The 16799-nt window shown below is 40.6% G+C and overlaps 1 protein-coding gene across 2 annotated transcripts in view; it reads left to right on the top strand.

The window, feature by feature from the left end:
• Positions 1–16799, top strand: part of rerea (arginine-glutamic acid dipeptide (RE) repeats a) — a 238821-nt gene that overhangs the window by 35308 nt on the left and 186714 nt on the right. Inside the window, exon 2 of one of the 2 annotated variants that reach the window (XM_063016133.1) lies at positions 7644–7753. The exons of the other annotated variant lie outside the window; for it this stretch is intronic. The gene's annotated coding sequence lies outside the window, so the exon portion shown is untranslated. The remainder of the gene's footprint in view (positions 1–7643; positions 7754–16799) is intronic. 2 annotated transcript variants of the gene reach the window in all.

The raw sequence follows: 16799 nt of genomic DNA, 5'->3' as shown, positions 1-16799 counted from the left end.
AATGAACAAGCAGACTTGGCAGCAAAGCAAGCCATATCTCATTCCCTATCCAACAATGCCCCTACCCGCCATACAATCCTAGACCAATTACTAAAGCATACACCACAGCAGCTTGGCAAAAAGAATGGGAAACGTATACCACCAACAAACTCTATGAGATCCACCCTACCACAAAAACGGATAGAGCTCAATACCCCAAAAAACGATGGGCACAAATGATCTACAATGATCTAAGATGCCGCATAGGACACACCAGATTCACCCAACCCTACCTGCTAAAAGGAGACCAGGCCCCCACTTGCCCCCTCTGTGGATCAACACATCCTCAATTCATGCCAAAAGACGAACACCATCACCCACCCAAAATAAAACTGCTTAAGTTCTTGGATGCACTAGCACTTAAAAACACTATATACGTTTTGAAGAAACAAAAACTCTACACCCTCATGGTCACACAAACACTCTAACCACTATACACACAAGTAAATAAAGCAAACTGACCCCCTACTTTAAATACTTATTCATCCATGATAATAACCATAGCAGCTGACATGGCGTTCAGAATTAAATAAACAAACAAGTGGTGTCCACATACTTTTGGCCAATTGGTGTACTTAACACATGATTTATTTTTGTAGACCTGGCATCCCTGTAATAGAATGACTCTCTTATCCGTGTATTTAAGAGTATTAGTGTGTCCATCTTGGCCTGGATCAGCGTCTGCGGTCTGACTTACCTTTAGCTGCTCTCGAATTAGTATGCATTACAGAGCTAGTACAAAGCACTTCATTATGCAAGATTGCATTATCATCTGCGTTATGATTGGCTGCATTCCCTAACCCAGCGCCAGCCATAATCTCTTCATTTTCTTTGAGGGAGCTGAGAATGGAGGGTGTTTTGAAGAGAGAGAGAGAGAGAGAGAGAGAGAGAGAGAAAGGAGGGGGTTGTGGAGAAAATGGTGTACAAAAGAAAGCCTGGAAATCATCCTGCATTAGAAAGCTGTAAAGTCTTGTTGACAGGCGAGTGGGGTTTCCTGATTTTGTACTATTTGGGTGGATTGAGCGCTGGTGTTTCTTTTTTTTCGTTCCTGTGTTTGCACCATGCCTTTCATCCCGGGAAGGCTTTGTTTTTTTTTTTCATCTCGAACAGACCAGCTAGTGTGCAACGCTGCATGTGCTCTCTGGAGAAGCCCATTACACAGAAGAGATATCAAACCATGAATCATTTATGCTAGCTGGGCATGCACCCGCCACCTGCATTTTTAATGACTGATCATTGCATCCATAAACATTCAAATCATATTGATCAATTTTCGTCAAGGGAGCCTTGATTGGTTATTATCTAGTTTTTATAGCTGTTAGGGGTGGGAGGAATAAAAGCAGTAAATGAACCTTTCCTGTACAAAAGCACTCGTTAAGAACTAATTTATTTAATTACCAGAGTGTGAGTATGGTCTTGTTAAAACTTGCAGATAAAGATTCTTGTAGAGTTGTTTATAAACCATCCACCACTTGTGTAATTACTTCCAGCAGAACAAAGGAACCCATTTGACCACTCTCCCTCAGGCACAGCCAACTGAAGTGCATGTTGAATAATTCTCAGCCAGGTTAATAGCACTGCTGAGATTTACGCTTGGGATGCCAGCAATACTGGGCTATTAGACCTCTAGTAGACCTCTGTGCCACTTGAGTGTCCTATTCTTAACAAAACATATACCGTTTAACTCTCCACATCAGGGAGAAACATATAAAAATATTACAAAAAAAACTTATACACCCTTAGTCTGTATTTGTCCACCAGGTCTGTTGGGATCAAGTGGTCAACATCAGATTTTGGGATGTGTACGATGTCAGATGAACCTATAACACAGAAGTCAGTTCACAGATATCCTGTATATACCAATATTCAGCTAACTGATATGCACAACATGCCATCTAGTTTGTGTTAGCATAGTGGTATCTAAGTATTAATGAACCATTTCTAAATTTAATCTATGATAAACCATGCAGTTCAAATGAAATCTGTTCATGGGCCACTTTTGATCCTCAGGCTGAGCTAGAGAATAGCAACAGTAGCGCTCCTCTCTGTTTTTTATTTTGTGTAGAGAAGTGGGTTGCCCAATGACCTGTCATGAATTGTAGTTTGAAATGATATGCTGTCCAGTGTCAGGTTTCACAGGAAGGTCATGTTAGCCCCCACACTTTTGGGTTTGTCTTTGTAGCCATCAACAGCTGTGATTTTTAACTTGTAGCCCACACAACTGACCAATGGAAACTTCCACAAGGGCCCTTGCAGATTAATACATATATACATGTACAGTAATGGGGTCATAGCCTTTGTATAGCACCCCTTTAGCTAAAAGACTTGGGGACCTTGCTCAAGGACTGCATGGCAGAGCCGGGATTCAAGCCCCAACCTTTCTATTGATAGCCAAAGCTTTACCCACTGGGCTACCACTCTCCCACTAATATAAATAATATATATTTGATAACACTCATGCTGAATCTCAAAAAGCAAAACAGTTTTGTTATACCCTACCAAGGCAACGATACTGAAGACTCAGTGACAGAAAAAATGTGATGGCCAAGTATTATTATACTTAAAGTGCTTAACGTATTAGAGTAAAATTACTTTCAATTAAAATCATTCTTACAAGAAGAATTATCTAGCTCTTTGTCTGTCAGTAATTTATTTTAGACTCCTTGCCTTCCCATTGCAGCCACGTTGACGTGGTGTTACGAGCTGCCAACATGCACAAAGAGGCCTTTTTTAATGATTAACATCTTACAGCAGATTTTTATGTATGGTTTTTTATGAAGTGTGACCGTGATGTTTGGGCAGGCTCAATAAAATTAGCTACACTGGCTACATGTGAGCTGTTTTGCTACCTTAAAGGCAGGAAAGGGTACAATATAAAGAAAAGCTGCACTGCTACTTGGAAGGTTTACTTTAGTTGTATCAATATTAGTTAATTTATTTTATTAAAGGATTACGGTGCCATGTGAAAATGTAGTTACGTTCCAGGTAATGTGACCTTTGTCTCAACAGCCTGATTGTCATAACAGGATCAAATACCCGTTTCTTCCTGTGTGCTAATCTATGGTACGGTTCGTTTTTCCACTGTCAACTGACTGGTACTATACCCAAGTACAGTATTTAAAGAATGACTTTTCTGAGCTTGTTTGATGGCATATTTTGCCTTTATGAATGCTAGCATGAAGCAGCTTTAAAGCCTCCTTTCGCTCATCCTCTCTCTCTCCTCTCTCTCCCTCCCCTCACGCTTCATTCTCTGTAAATATCACACTGATGAGGTGAAACTGATTGCATCGCCACGAGGGATTAGAGCAGCCATTTTGTTTAACTCTTAATAATGTTTGCCACTCTCAGTGACTGATGTTTAACTCTCAAGAGGTTCGCATGAAATTTTTACATTCAGAAAGCTTTCTGTGGCTTCTGAGTGGCAGGACAGAAAAGCATCTGCTGTGCTGTCTGGAACAATGCCAAAGCATTCATGAAACTGCTCTCTTCATAGGGGTGATGGCGGGGGGGTCGGTTTATTAGAGCAGAAGTGGCCAAACGTATTTCTGAAAGGCCACATGTCAATAACCAAGGACTGATTATGCTTTGTCAAATTAATATAATGTATGATTCAGTAGTGCTGGGCGGTGTGACGGTACATTCGGTATACCGGCTTCTATTCCTCATACGGTATGGATTTTTCGTATACCACCATATCATAGCACAGTCAATACAACAGCTGTAAGCTTCAATAGGCAGCGAATCAGATAATATTTGGTGCCACTAAAAGCGCTATGGAGCGCTGTGCAGATTAGATACAGCTCACTTGTTAACCAGGTAGCGTTAGCATAACAGTGTTAACGGATGAGAGAGGTTTTCTCAATGTGGTGGGAAAAAAACAAAAACAGCAAAGAAATGAGCCGTGTCGGCAGTTTAGTCGTGTTTTTTTGGTCGGGGCATCGTTGTTGCAAAAAAGCAATGGTTACGCGACGTTACTACCGAGGCAAAAATACTTCAGTTTCATTGCTATACCGGCGTTATAGCAACAACACCAAAGCAAGCTAGAAGCGTAGATATATAAAGTCGTCCACTTTTCTACAACAGACCTGTGATCAAGTTGTACAATCAGTGGAGTCGTACCTCAGTATAACGGTATAACTGTGCACTTTATTAGTGGTGACTAGGAGACTGCAAACATCGTTTTATTTGTTAAAGGAAGAGCTAACGGTAATTGTATAATACTTAAATATAATATTAATAATAAACAATGTATATATTGCACCTGTTTCACACGTACTGATTCCGTCATACATTGGGTGTGTTTGAAAACCTAGTGAGCTGTCTTACTTCCTACATAGGCAGCTGCTCAGTAGAGAGGATTCTAATAATTCATTGACTTATAAGGCAGGTTCATTCAAATGCATTACTACACTACAGCGATTCCATTAGTTTTTGCTTACTAAGCTAACACAGTTAGCATTATGCCATTCAAACCGATGGGATGGGGTGGCACAACGTGCTAGCATGTCAACTAACAACTACCTCTGTGTACCGAAAATGGTTAAATTCGCTGACGAGCCTGCATTTGTAAGTAAATGACACTTCTGCAAGTTTATACAAGTTAAAAATCAATAATAATTTATTTACGTTTGAAAATGACTCATTTAGTTGTTTCTCTGCATCAGATGCTCACTCGTTCTTCAGTCAAAATAGTGTTGAAATTTTGACATTTTAATATAGCTTACTAGTGAGGATATTAAGGCATCTAGGATTCCGAACAGCCTTCTTCTCGTGAGCGCACGTAGGATGACGTAAAATGCTGTCTATGTAGAGAGCTCACTAGGTTTTTGAACACATCCATTGTGTCATTTTGTAAGTCCAAGCAAACCTGGTTTACTCCGGGTGCTCCGGTTTCCTCCCACAGTCCAAAGACATGCAAGTGAGGTAAATTGGAGATACTAAATTGTCCATGACTGTTAAGATATAACCTTGTGAACTGATGAACCTTGTGTAATGAGTAACTACCGTTTCCTGTCATGAATATAACCAAAGTGTAAAACATGACGTTAAAATCCTAATAAACAGACAAACAAACCTTATAGTACCCAAAACCTTCACTATATACATGGTGAAATGAAAATGTTTTATATTCTATGTTCTTATGACAGTAAGATAAAAAGTTCCAGTCATACAAAAAATAAAACATACCGTGATATACTATGAAATTGTCAGAACCTTAAAGAAAACCATAATACAGATTTTTGATCATACCGCCCAGCCCTGTGTTTCAGTTTAAACAAACGGCCACCTGAAGCCTTAAATTAAGTACCAATACCTAGAACAAGCAAGTGCTGTTTTCAAAATGTGAATGTGAGATTGATCTTTCTGACAGACATCACCAGACCAGAGTAAAAACAAACACACTTTAGACTAAACAACATTTCAAAAAGAGTTTAAAAGAAAACATTTGTAAATCTTAGATCATTTCTACAACCTTTGACCTTCTGAGTGTTTTGGCTTCATATTCAAAAATACACCAATAAAAAAAACTAATTTTATCCTCTGTGAACTAATTCTTCACACATTTTTTACAATTACAAATTATAACATTACACCTGTACACAAAATAAACCTTAATCAAATCTCCAGATGTGTTATTACTATTCATTTGTGCTTGTTATAAAGCTCTATGATCACAAATGACCGCTTGTTTGAACATACTGCACGTTTCAGTATCGCTTCGAGTGCTGAAACTAGAGATGGTAGTAAACCCCAAGCTTTCAGATTAGAAGTTGCTTCATGTATTTAAGTACAGTGTTTTCATAACCCGCAAGAGTGTTTACAGTCTGAAACTCCTCTTAAAGGATCGAATTACTATTATTAGCCACTGTTTATTATTCTTAGGCATAAACACCGAACCAGTGTTGCGTCTGGTATGTTTTTGAGTCTTAGGGATGTGAAGGATGTCAGATAGATGGTTGTTTGTCGTGCTGAACTACAGCAATTTGCTTTTTTAAATTCCTAACAAAAGTCAGATATTCACAGAAGATACAGATATTCTCCGAATCGGGGCCATTTCCGTCCCCAGGACATTATAAGTATAAATGTATATGCAAATTAACTTTAAAATGCATTTTTAAATGTGTCCTGCACATTTAGAATTAAATTAGAATATAATTTACAACTTTAATAAAAACATCCTATAGCACTAATAATAAATTGTGTGTGTGTATATATATATATATAAATCTCTAACACTACTCTTTACAATACAAATGTGTTGTGCTGGTATGAGTGGATAAGACACAGCAGCACTGATGGAGTTTTTAAACACCGCCCCATCACTGCTGGACTGTAAATAGTCCAGCAACCAAAAATATCCAGCCAACAGCGCCCCGTGGGCAGCGTCCTGTGACCACTGATGAAGGTCTAGAAGATGACCGACTCAAACAGCAGCGATAGATGAGCGATCGTCTCTGACTTTACATCTACAAGGTGGACCAACTAGGTAGGAGTGTCTAATAGAGTGGACAGTGAGTGCACACGGTATTTAAAAACTCCAGCAGCGCTGCTGTGTCTTATCCACTCATACCAGCACAACACACACTAACACACCACCACCATGTCAGTGTCACTGCAGTGCTGAGAATGATCGACCATCTAAATAATACCTGCTCTGTGGTGGTCCTGACCATTGAAGAACAGGGTGAAAGCAGGTTAAAAAGTTATGTAGAGAAATAAATGGACTACAGTCAGTAATTATAGAAATACAAAGTGCTTCTATATGGTAAGTGGAGCTGATAAAATGGACAGTGTGTGTAGAAACCAGGAGGTGGTTTTAATGTTATGGCTGATTGGTGTATATGCCAGTTCATGTTAGCATAGTGATTCTCAAGTATTACCGGTCTTTTCTAAATGTACTCTTTGATATAAGATGCAAACCAAATCTGTTCATGGGCCCCTTCTGGTACTCAGGCTGGACTATACTGTAGCAGCAGTGGCTGTCTTTTGTGTTTTTATTTTTGTGTAGAGAAGTGGGTGTGTAGTGTTTTCACCAAGAACACTAATTTGCCTAATCACCTGGTATGAACTGTAGTTTGAAAAGATGTGCTTGCTACACAGACATGATTGGCTATGTCCGGGGTATTCCTGCCTTGCTCCCAGTGTTTTTTAGTGGAATCAGACTTGCCATGGTGTTGACCAGGATAAAGCAGTTGTTTGAAATGAAATGATTGCGAGCCAAAACTTCTCATCCAGCATCAGTGCCTGAACTTCCAAATGCTCTTCAGACTTAGTAGGCAGATAATCCCATGGACACGTTCCAGATTTGTTTTAGAAAGCTTTCAGAGATTGGAGGGTTTTATAGCGGGAAAGATGAGACTCCATAGGCCTTGTATCTATGATTTAAACCCTTTCTATAAGACCAAATTCGATACTCAAAAGCATTTCACCATAACAACCCATCACAATGATTTGGGTTTTTCCTCTATTTACGTTTATTACTGTTTTCATGTTGGCTGAGCGGCTCTTGGGATGATCTGTTATATCTGAGATATTTCTTTTTATTATTTTATGTTTGTTTGGTGGTTTTGCTCCTGAATGGACTCCGACCTTCATTCCTGCAGACTGGCTCGATTCAGACTGAGCCAACCTTGGCTTATAAGGACACCGCTCTGTATTAAAGTGGATTTACATGGAAGTTTACAGCACGCAAGTGGATTAATCTACTTCAGAGGTGAATGTGTGTAATTTATGTTTTTGTTTTGCTTGTGTGTGTGTGTGTGTGTGTGTGTGTGTGTGTTTGGGGGGGGGGGGTGTTAAAGTCTAATCCTGGTGCTGTGACTTTTTTGCCTTGCACATTTTCCTCAGTGGGTCTGTCATAAGGTTTGATGGTTTAGCAGTACATCTGGTGTATGTACAGTTCCAAATCAATGCCCCTTTATACTCAAGCTCATGGTTTTGGAATGGAAAACTTTTGACCATATAGGGTGTCTTGGGTTCGCACAAATCCTTACATGTTTTCCTCATTTTAATTAAATTTCATGAATCATCTAGATGTGAATATTAGGGCTGGCTTGGTACCACTTTTTTATGTCCGATACCGATACTGCAATTTGACTATCTGCCGATACCAGTACAAATCCGATACCGTCATTTCTCCTCTCAAACAATTAAGCAGTAATAATACATGTCTCAGTGCATCATGGTTAAATTAGCTATCTAAATAACAATTCTTAGACTGTAAAACAAATACTCTAAAGGATTAAATACAGAAGCTACAACATCGAACTTATGCAAAACTGCTGTTTTTATTTTTACATTTACACACAGAACATTTAGCAGCATTTTTGGCTTCACTTACGTTCGAGCAATCGAACGCGGAGGACCAATTAGAATTGACGCAGAGTTGAGATTTTCCGTTAAAGTTCTGTCACGTTTTTAGATTATTAAAAAACCAAAGCACGCTTATTAAAAAACCCTGCTGGAGTTTGTTTTATTTCACAACACTAATGGATGGAAAGTGACTTATTGTGTTTAAACAGTGTTTTTAGTTGTGGCAGTAGTAGATGATTTTTAAAAATGCTAAAAGTTGAAGTAGATCAGTGTGTTTTAATTTCTGAATGGCTGTTGCGTATCAGTTGTAGATCAGTGGCACATGTTAATGATGTCATCAAGATGCAAGCTGGCAATAAATGGCACTCTGGAACGTATCTTCGTGTGTTATTTGCTTTACACACAAACAATGGCCGTATTTACATTACATTAAAGTGTTATTTACATTAAGAAACAGTTTCGGATCAGATTACACGTGTTTTACTTCCGATATCCAATCCTGTGATTTGGGCCAATATCAGACCGATACCAATACAGAGTATCGGATCGGTGCCAGCCCTAGTGAATATGTAGTCTAACCCTGACCTAGTCCATCCGCAGACGGGCAGATAATTAGAAGTTAAAATGTATTTTATTGTTTTTTATTTGTGTATGGTTTACAGAGTTCTCTCACCCTGTTAACAGCAATTTGGACAGCTATGTCATATTGTCAAGAAACTCCAAATCTATGAACATTCCTGAACATTCCCACTTTGCACATTGCTTTCGGATGACAGAAATGCTAAATGCTGGAAATATGGAGCCCAGCCGGGGTGTGATGTCACATTTCCAAACTCAATTCTGTGACTTTGCATTTAACCATTAACAGAAAGTTGGAAGAGTAGTGTGGACTGTTTTAGAAACAGCTGTATGTTATCCGAGCCAAAAATTGCTTTATTGCTTAAAAACTTTCCCTCCCTGGTTAGTTCATTTGCCCCTCCTTGACTCCCTAAATTCAGGCTCTTCCAGCTGTTTCACTAGATGAGGTAGTTCGCCTGTTACAGAATTGTTTCATTGCATGCCTTAGCGACTGATGTGTTTATTTCTCTATAAATCTTAATGGTGGCCATTAACTGGAGGTGGGAATGAATTGGGCTTGATCTGCCCATGTCCTCTTCTCCCACGAGTAATTGGATCTGACGGCTCTTAAGCTGCAGCAGTAGCGATTCATGAGCTTGCATAAGGCTCACTTAATGTCCGCAGCATTCGGTTCTCATCGATACGTCCAGTCTTCTCAGTCTGTCTGGATAAAGCTCTCTTTTTCTCACCTGGAGCTCTGGCGGTTTATTAAAGAGACACTTGCTCGCGCAGTTTGTTTGATACTTGCAGCAACCAGAGCTGTCATACCTGATTAAAAGGCTGTCTTTCAATTTGCTGTTCACCATCTGTGTTTACTCTGCTGCCCTGCTTTTACCGCTGAGAGAAGACAGACACGGAAAGAGTCTGAAAGAAAAAGACAAAGGAAAGGGGCTGATATCATTGCATTAAAATTGATCTGAGACATGTAAAATGCCTTTTTTTCTTTAATGCTTGTCATGAATCATTTTGCTATAGATGATATTGCCTCCGTTGACTGTATATATACTGACCAGCCGTAACATTAAAACCACCTCCTTGTTTCTTTACTCAATGTCCATTTTATCAGCTCCACTTACCATATAGAAGCACTTTGTAGTTCTACAATTATTGACTATAGTCCATCTATTTCTTCACATACCTTTTTAACCTGCTTTTACTATGTTCTTCAATGGTCAGGACCACCACAGAGTACCCTATTATTTAGGGGGTGGATAATTCTCAGCACTGCAGTGACACTGCAGTGACATGGTGGTGGTGTGATAGTGTGTGTTGTGCTGGTGAGTGGATCAGACACAGCAGCGCTGCTGGAGTTTTTAAATACCGTGTCCACTCACTGTCCACTCTATTAGACACTCCTACCTAGTTGGTCCACCTTGTAGATGTAAAGTCAGAGACGATCGCTCATCTATTGTTGCTGTTTGAGTTGGTCATCTTCTAGACCTTCATCAGTGGTCACAGGACGCTGCCCACAGAGCGCTGTTGGCTGGATATATTTTTGGTTGGTGGACTTTTTTCAGTCCGACAGTGAGGTGATTAAAAACTCCATCAGTGCTGCTGTGTCTGATCCACTCATACCAGCACAAGACACACTAACACACCAGTGCAGTCACTGCAGTGCTGAGAATGATCCAACACCTAAATAATACCTACTCTGTGGTGGTCCTGTGGGGGTCCTGACCATTGAAGAACAGCATGAAAGGGGGCTAACAAGGCATGCAGAGAAACAGATGGACTACAGTCAGTAATTGTAGAACTACAAAGTGCTTCTATATGGTAAGTGAAGCCGATAAAATGGACAATGTGTGTAGAAACAAGAAGGTGGTTTTAATGTTATGGCTGATCGGTGTATTTGACCTTGTTGTGATCCACAAACGGTTAAGGTACTTGACCGGTCATTTAAAGGTTGCCAGTTCAAGCCCCATCACTGCCAAGTTGCCGGTGTTGGGCCCCTGAGCAAGTCTTTCTACCCTCAATTGCTTAAGTTGCGTTCAGTGATAATTGGAAGTCGCTTTGGATAAAAGTGTCTGCTAAATGCTGAAAATGTAAATGTGGCATGTAAAAGCTGTCTGGAGGAGAAAAAATATCAAAAGAAAAAAACAGCCGGTGTAATTACAGAATGAAATCAGGTTTTTAAATACAGAAAGCAGAAAGTAAAGATTTTGCTTTGTTTATAAAAGTTGAATTCATTATACTTTCGTTTCCACCTCTGAACGGGCTAAACTCTGTTTAGATACTACACTGGTTGGAAACATTAACCAAAACATGACATTTTACCCTAAAACATCCCGCTCTTTCAATTTGTCTGTCATTTTTGAGATGCCTGGGCCAATCTTCTCCACCGACCCTGAAAAAATAGTTGATAAATATTTCAGCGCTTAGAAACGAGGCTAGAACTGCAAAGGAAAACAGAGCACAAGGCTGAGGAGAGCAGAAAGGATTTGACACCGATCGTTTATGGTAGAACGAGGGAGAGCAGTGAGAGGAGGATAGGGCAGGACAGGGCATCGCTTTCATTGGCCCGTTTGTGTTTGCTTCAATCTGCCTATGTGCTTAGCTAGCAACTGCATCAATCCTCCCAGATTTCATTACCCTTAGCCTTGGCGGCCCTGTAACCTTTTTGGCTGCCTTGTCAATATTGAACCAGAAGACGACGAATAAGAAAATATTATTCCTCCCCTCCGGTATCGTATTTGCCATAATCAAGTGTCGGCGAGGTTTCCTATAAACACTGGCTAAATGAGTGATGGCGGGAGGTGTTATGATGGATGGTGAGCTGCATTGCCTTTCCTTCGGCTGCTGGTTTTAATTAAGTGGAGCCGGCCGGGAGCGTCGAGAGGCGATGTTCAGCCCAGCATCCCACTGTAACATATATAAGGTGCAGGTGTGATGAGATGCTAATTATGGGGTTGTGGGATTGATGTGTCAGAATGGTTAGCTTCCAAACACTGCAGTCTGCTTTCTTTCATTCTCACAGGTTAGAGAAGATAGAGAAGTGGTTTAATGCTGAAGGGTTTGAGGTGGCTTTGGAGTGGCATAGTAAATGGAAGTGATCTCAGTGATCCCAAACTGAGCAGAGAAATGACATTGGGCATGGGTTTATTGATTAAGGAAGTTAGAAGAGAAGAAGAATAGAATGCCTTCATTTGTCATATACAGTGGTACCTTGAAACTCGACGTAAATTGGTTCTGGGTTGAGTTTTAAAGTTTTAAGGATGTATGGGAAACATTTCTCGACGAAGGGCGTCGAGTTTCAAAGATTTCGGGTTTAGGGGACGTCGAGTTACAAGGTACCACTGTATACATATATACGTGTGAGGTACAAGGAAATTCCGTTTCCACATATCTCTGCTTGTTTGGAAGTTGGGGTCAGAGCACTAGCACTAAGTCAGGCATTGTACGGCGCTTCTGGAGCAGACAGGGTTAAGGGCCTTGCTCAAGGGTCCAACAGTGGCTGCAAAGAAGAACCACAGTCTTGATTAATAGCCCAAAGCTCTACCCACTAGGCTACCCTACCACTGTCCCAGGGCGGCACGGTGGCTAAGTGGGTATCACTGTCGCCTTACAGCAAGCAGGCCCTGGGTTTGATCTCCAGGTGGGGCGGTCCGGGTCCTTTCTGTGTGAAGTTTGCATTTGGGTTTACTCCGGGTGCTCCTGTTTCCTCCCACAGTCCAAAGACATGCAAGTGAGGTAAATTGGAGACACTAAAAATTGTCCATGACTGTGTTCGATATAAACTTGTGAACTGATGAACCTTGAGTAACTACCGTTTCTTCGTCAATATTCGTCATTAATGTAACCAAAGTGTAAAACATGACATTAAAATCCTAATAAACAAACAACAAACCACTGTCCCAAATGCTTTCATTCTAGTCTTACAGGGCTAGCCATTATTCTAGCAAAAACCTAGCCATTTTTTACACACATGGTGTTGGCATGGGTGTTCCAAGCAGTGGGAGGTATTCTAATCAATGGAACTGGAAACACCACATCGGGAGAAAAAGTTAAAAAATGCAAAAAAATAAATAAATAAAAGTGGATTCTGTTTTCATTTAGCATGTGAGTGAATGGTGTGAGGAATTGCATGTTGGTGCAGGTATCTTCTCAGTGTCTGTATGGTATGTAAATTGTTTTTCTAGTGTTAATGACTAGCATAGTTCCTCACAGTGCTCTTTCTCGGCTCGGATTGCAGCGAACAAGCTCGTAGCGCTGGAAGCTTGTCAGTGGCCGTGTTGATAAAGAATTCCTCTGAGGTGTGACAGGCTTAGTGTTTTGGATTTTTAATTGAAGTTTCAGGTTCCTTTAATTAGCCCGGTGCTTCATGCTCTCCATCTGTCAGTGTGGTTCTCTTTAAAAGGGCACTGGGAAGGAAGGGGGAGGTCAAAGCCATCACATGGAAAAGAATACAGAGGCTAAACAAGGGCCAGATAGAGGGAGTGAGGGGGAGAAAGGAAAAGGAATGAACAGGCTGGATGGGAGGAAATACCCCACCACACACACACACACACACACACACACACACACACACACACACACACACACACACACTTACACTTACACTTATATGGGGGTGGGGGGCACGCTGGTACTAGTATCCTCATAGTTGGAGACATATTCTCGTTGCACAATAATACTATGCTGAGTGTTATACAGTCCCTGACAGAAGTTCTGTCGCTTATCCATGTTGTGGAAACAAAAGCTTATAACCTGACTTTAAATTCATCCATTGGTTTTAGAAATGACTCATATGAAAGCTGAAACCCTCCCAAATGAGGTTTAATTTACGAAAATAAATTTGCTTCACTGCAGAAATATTGATCATTTAATGAACACAGAAAGGTCAGATTTTGGCAAGACAAAAGTTTTGTCGCCCACAGAAAGTAATGTGAAAATCAAACAAATAATTTACTTCAAATACAAAGATATGTTTCATAACATTGGTGAATGAAGTTGTGGTGCTATTAGAGCCATATTTAATATTTTGTGTGACTTCCATGAGCTTGAGACTTCCATGAGACAATGATTCATACAATTTATTGATGAAGTCATCAGGAATAGCAAAGAATGCAGTCTTACATGCCTCCCAGAGTTCATCAAGATTCTTTGGTTTTGTCTTCCAAGCTTCCTCTTTCATCCTACCCCAAACATGCTCAATGATGTTCATGTCTGGTGACTGGGCTGGCCAGTCCTGGAGCACCTTGATCTTCTTCGCCTTGAGGAACTTTGATGTAGAGATGGATGTATGAGATGGAGCACCATCCTGCTGCAAAATTTGACCCCTTTTATGATTGGGAATGTAAGAGGTAGCTAATACTTCTTGATATTTTAGGCTATTGATATTGCCTTCCACCTTGCAAATGTTTCGCACACCCCCATACTGAATGTAACCCCAGACCATGATCTTTCCACCACCAAACTTAACAGTTTTCTGGGTGAATCTTGGATCCATACGGGCTCCAGTAGGTCTCCTGCAGTATTTGCGGCGGCTGTGGTGTAATTCAACTGAAGATTCATCTGAGAAATCCACCTTCTGCCACTTTTCCAGCGTCCATCCGTTTAGCAGGCTGTGGGCCTTGGCAAATGGCACACGGTTTTTTAATTGCCTTTTGTTTAGTGCTGGCTTCTGGGCACTGATTCGACCATGGAGGCCATTTCGAGACAGAATCCTACAAACTGTTCTAGTTGACACAGGGACTTGAGGTGACCAGGCCTGGTGGAGCTCTGCTGCAGTGGAAGAGGGGCTGGCTTTGGATTTTCTAACCAACAAACGTTCCTCCTTAGCAGTTGTCTTGCGGGGTCTGCCGGACCTGGGCTTGTCAAAAACATCTCCAGTCTCTTCAAATCTTTTTTTAATTCTTTGTACTTGACGCTGAGACACATTAAAGGTGCCAGCCACCTCTGCAGTGGATCTGGTCTTCAGCCTCTTGATAATCAAGGCTTTGGTCGCAGGGTGGATTTTTGGCATGTTGTCAGAGGTAAAGTTGCAGTTCAAGTGAAGGTCTGGGGTGCTGGGGTTCTTTTTATACACACCCACTAATTAACCGATCAATTAGTGAGCACAGGTGAGGCTGTGAACTAGGATTGGGTGCATTATATGACAAGGCGACAAAACTTTTGTCTTGCCAAAATCTGACCTTTCTGTGTTCATTAAATTATCAATATTTCTGCAGTGAAGCAAATTTATTTTCGTAAATTAAACCTCATTTGGGAGGGTTTCAGCTTTCATATGAGTCATTTCTAAAACCAATGGATGAATTTAAAGTCAGGTTATAAGCTTTTGTTTCCACAACATGGATAAGCGACAGAACTTCTGTCAGGGACTGTAGAAGTGACTGGTATGAGCAGATCATAATACAGAACAGGATGAAACATGAGGGGTTCTTGAGGTCAAACAAACCTCATTTTGTGAAACATTTATTCAAGGAAGAACATTTCACCAAACCCATTTTCTCTTAGCTGGTTTGCCAAATGGTGAGCCAATTTTCCTGAATAAAAAACAGGCCTGCTTCATTTAGGTTAGCTTTGTAGAACAGGAATCTCACTTATCTCAAATGTTACCATCAAAGTCAAGCAGCCACCATAACGTGTCTAGGAACATGATATAACACTCATGTGGAATTATGCTACAATCTGAGAAAATTCCAGGGGAGCTGTGGGTGCCATTAAAATGTATCAGTTTGAAATGGTTTATGGAGGAATTCTAAGGTTCTAGGACTCCACAGAACCAGAGTAAGAGCTATTGTCTCCAATAAAGTACCATAACGTGTCTAGGAACATGATATAACACTCATGTGGAATTATGCTACAATCTAAGAAAATTCCAGGGGAGCTGTGGGTGCCATTAAAATGTATCAGTTTGAAATGGTTTATGGAGGAATTCTAAGGTTCTAGGACTCCACAGAACCAGAGTAAGAGCTATTGTCTCCAATAAAGTACCATAACGTGTCTAGGAACATGATATAACACATGTGGAATTATGCTACAATCTAAGAAAATTCCAGGGGAGCTGTGGGTGCCATTAAAATGTATCAGTTTGAAATGGTTTATGGAGGAATTCTAAGGTTCTAGGACTCCACAGAGCTATTGTCTCCAATAAAGTAGGAACCTTGATGCAGTGTAAGAATGGGGCAATCAGAGGGATTAATTACTTTGTTACAGCACTGTAAGGGCTATTTGGAATCAGGGTCACACATCCTAGAAGGGTCACATGTACTGACACCAAGAGGCAGTCCAGAACTGCTGATACACCTCACAGAGGTTAGGATTGGGGAAAAAAAAGGTAGAGATTTGGAACCCCCATACAGAGATGGTAATCGTATGTAAGGTTTAAATCCATGTCTGGTGTTCTGCAGAGGAATGTACTAAGCCTGTTAATTCCCTTTGTGTTAGAAACGTAGCAGCCAGTGTTATACTGTGTATTGATCTGCTTTAATAGCTCTGCATTTGCTCTACAGATAATAGCCACAAAATGCTAAGGAAGGAAATGCTATCAGACCAATTGCTTACTACCCAGCCCTAGTAAAAGTTCCTAAAATAGTCCCCCACCCACAGAGAGCCACAAGATGGAGAGGCCCCATTCCCATTAAGTTCCTAACCCTTGGACACTCGCTGGTCACTGCTCTTAATTATACTGACCCCTTTCAATCTTGACCTCAACCCCCTGATTACAATGGTCTGTTGTTGCCAGTTAAAATCACACGTTAATGATCAGTGCTAGCATTAACAAACTGGAAGGCTAGGAACTAAATAAGAATGAACTAGCTTTAACAGCAATTGAGTAATGCTTAAGCCAAAATGCTAATCTTTTTCTTCCAAGGACTCTTTGGTGGTTA

The sequence above is a fragment of the Trichomycterus rosablanca genome, chromosome 19 (genome assembly GCF_030014385.1).
Source record: "Trichomycterus rosablanca isolate fTriRos1 chromosome 19, fTriRos1.hap1, whole genome shotgun sequence".
Lineage (NCBI taxonomy): Eukaryota > Metazoa > Chordata > Actinopteri > Siluriformes > Trichomycteridae > Trichomycterus > Trichomycterus rosablanca.
Note: the sequence above shows the minus strand (reverse complement) of the source record. Positions and strands in the feature narration are given on the sequence as shown.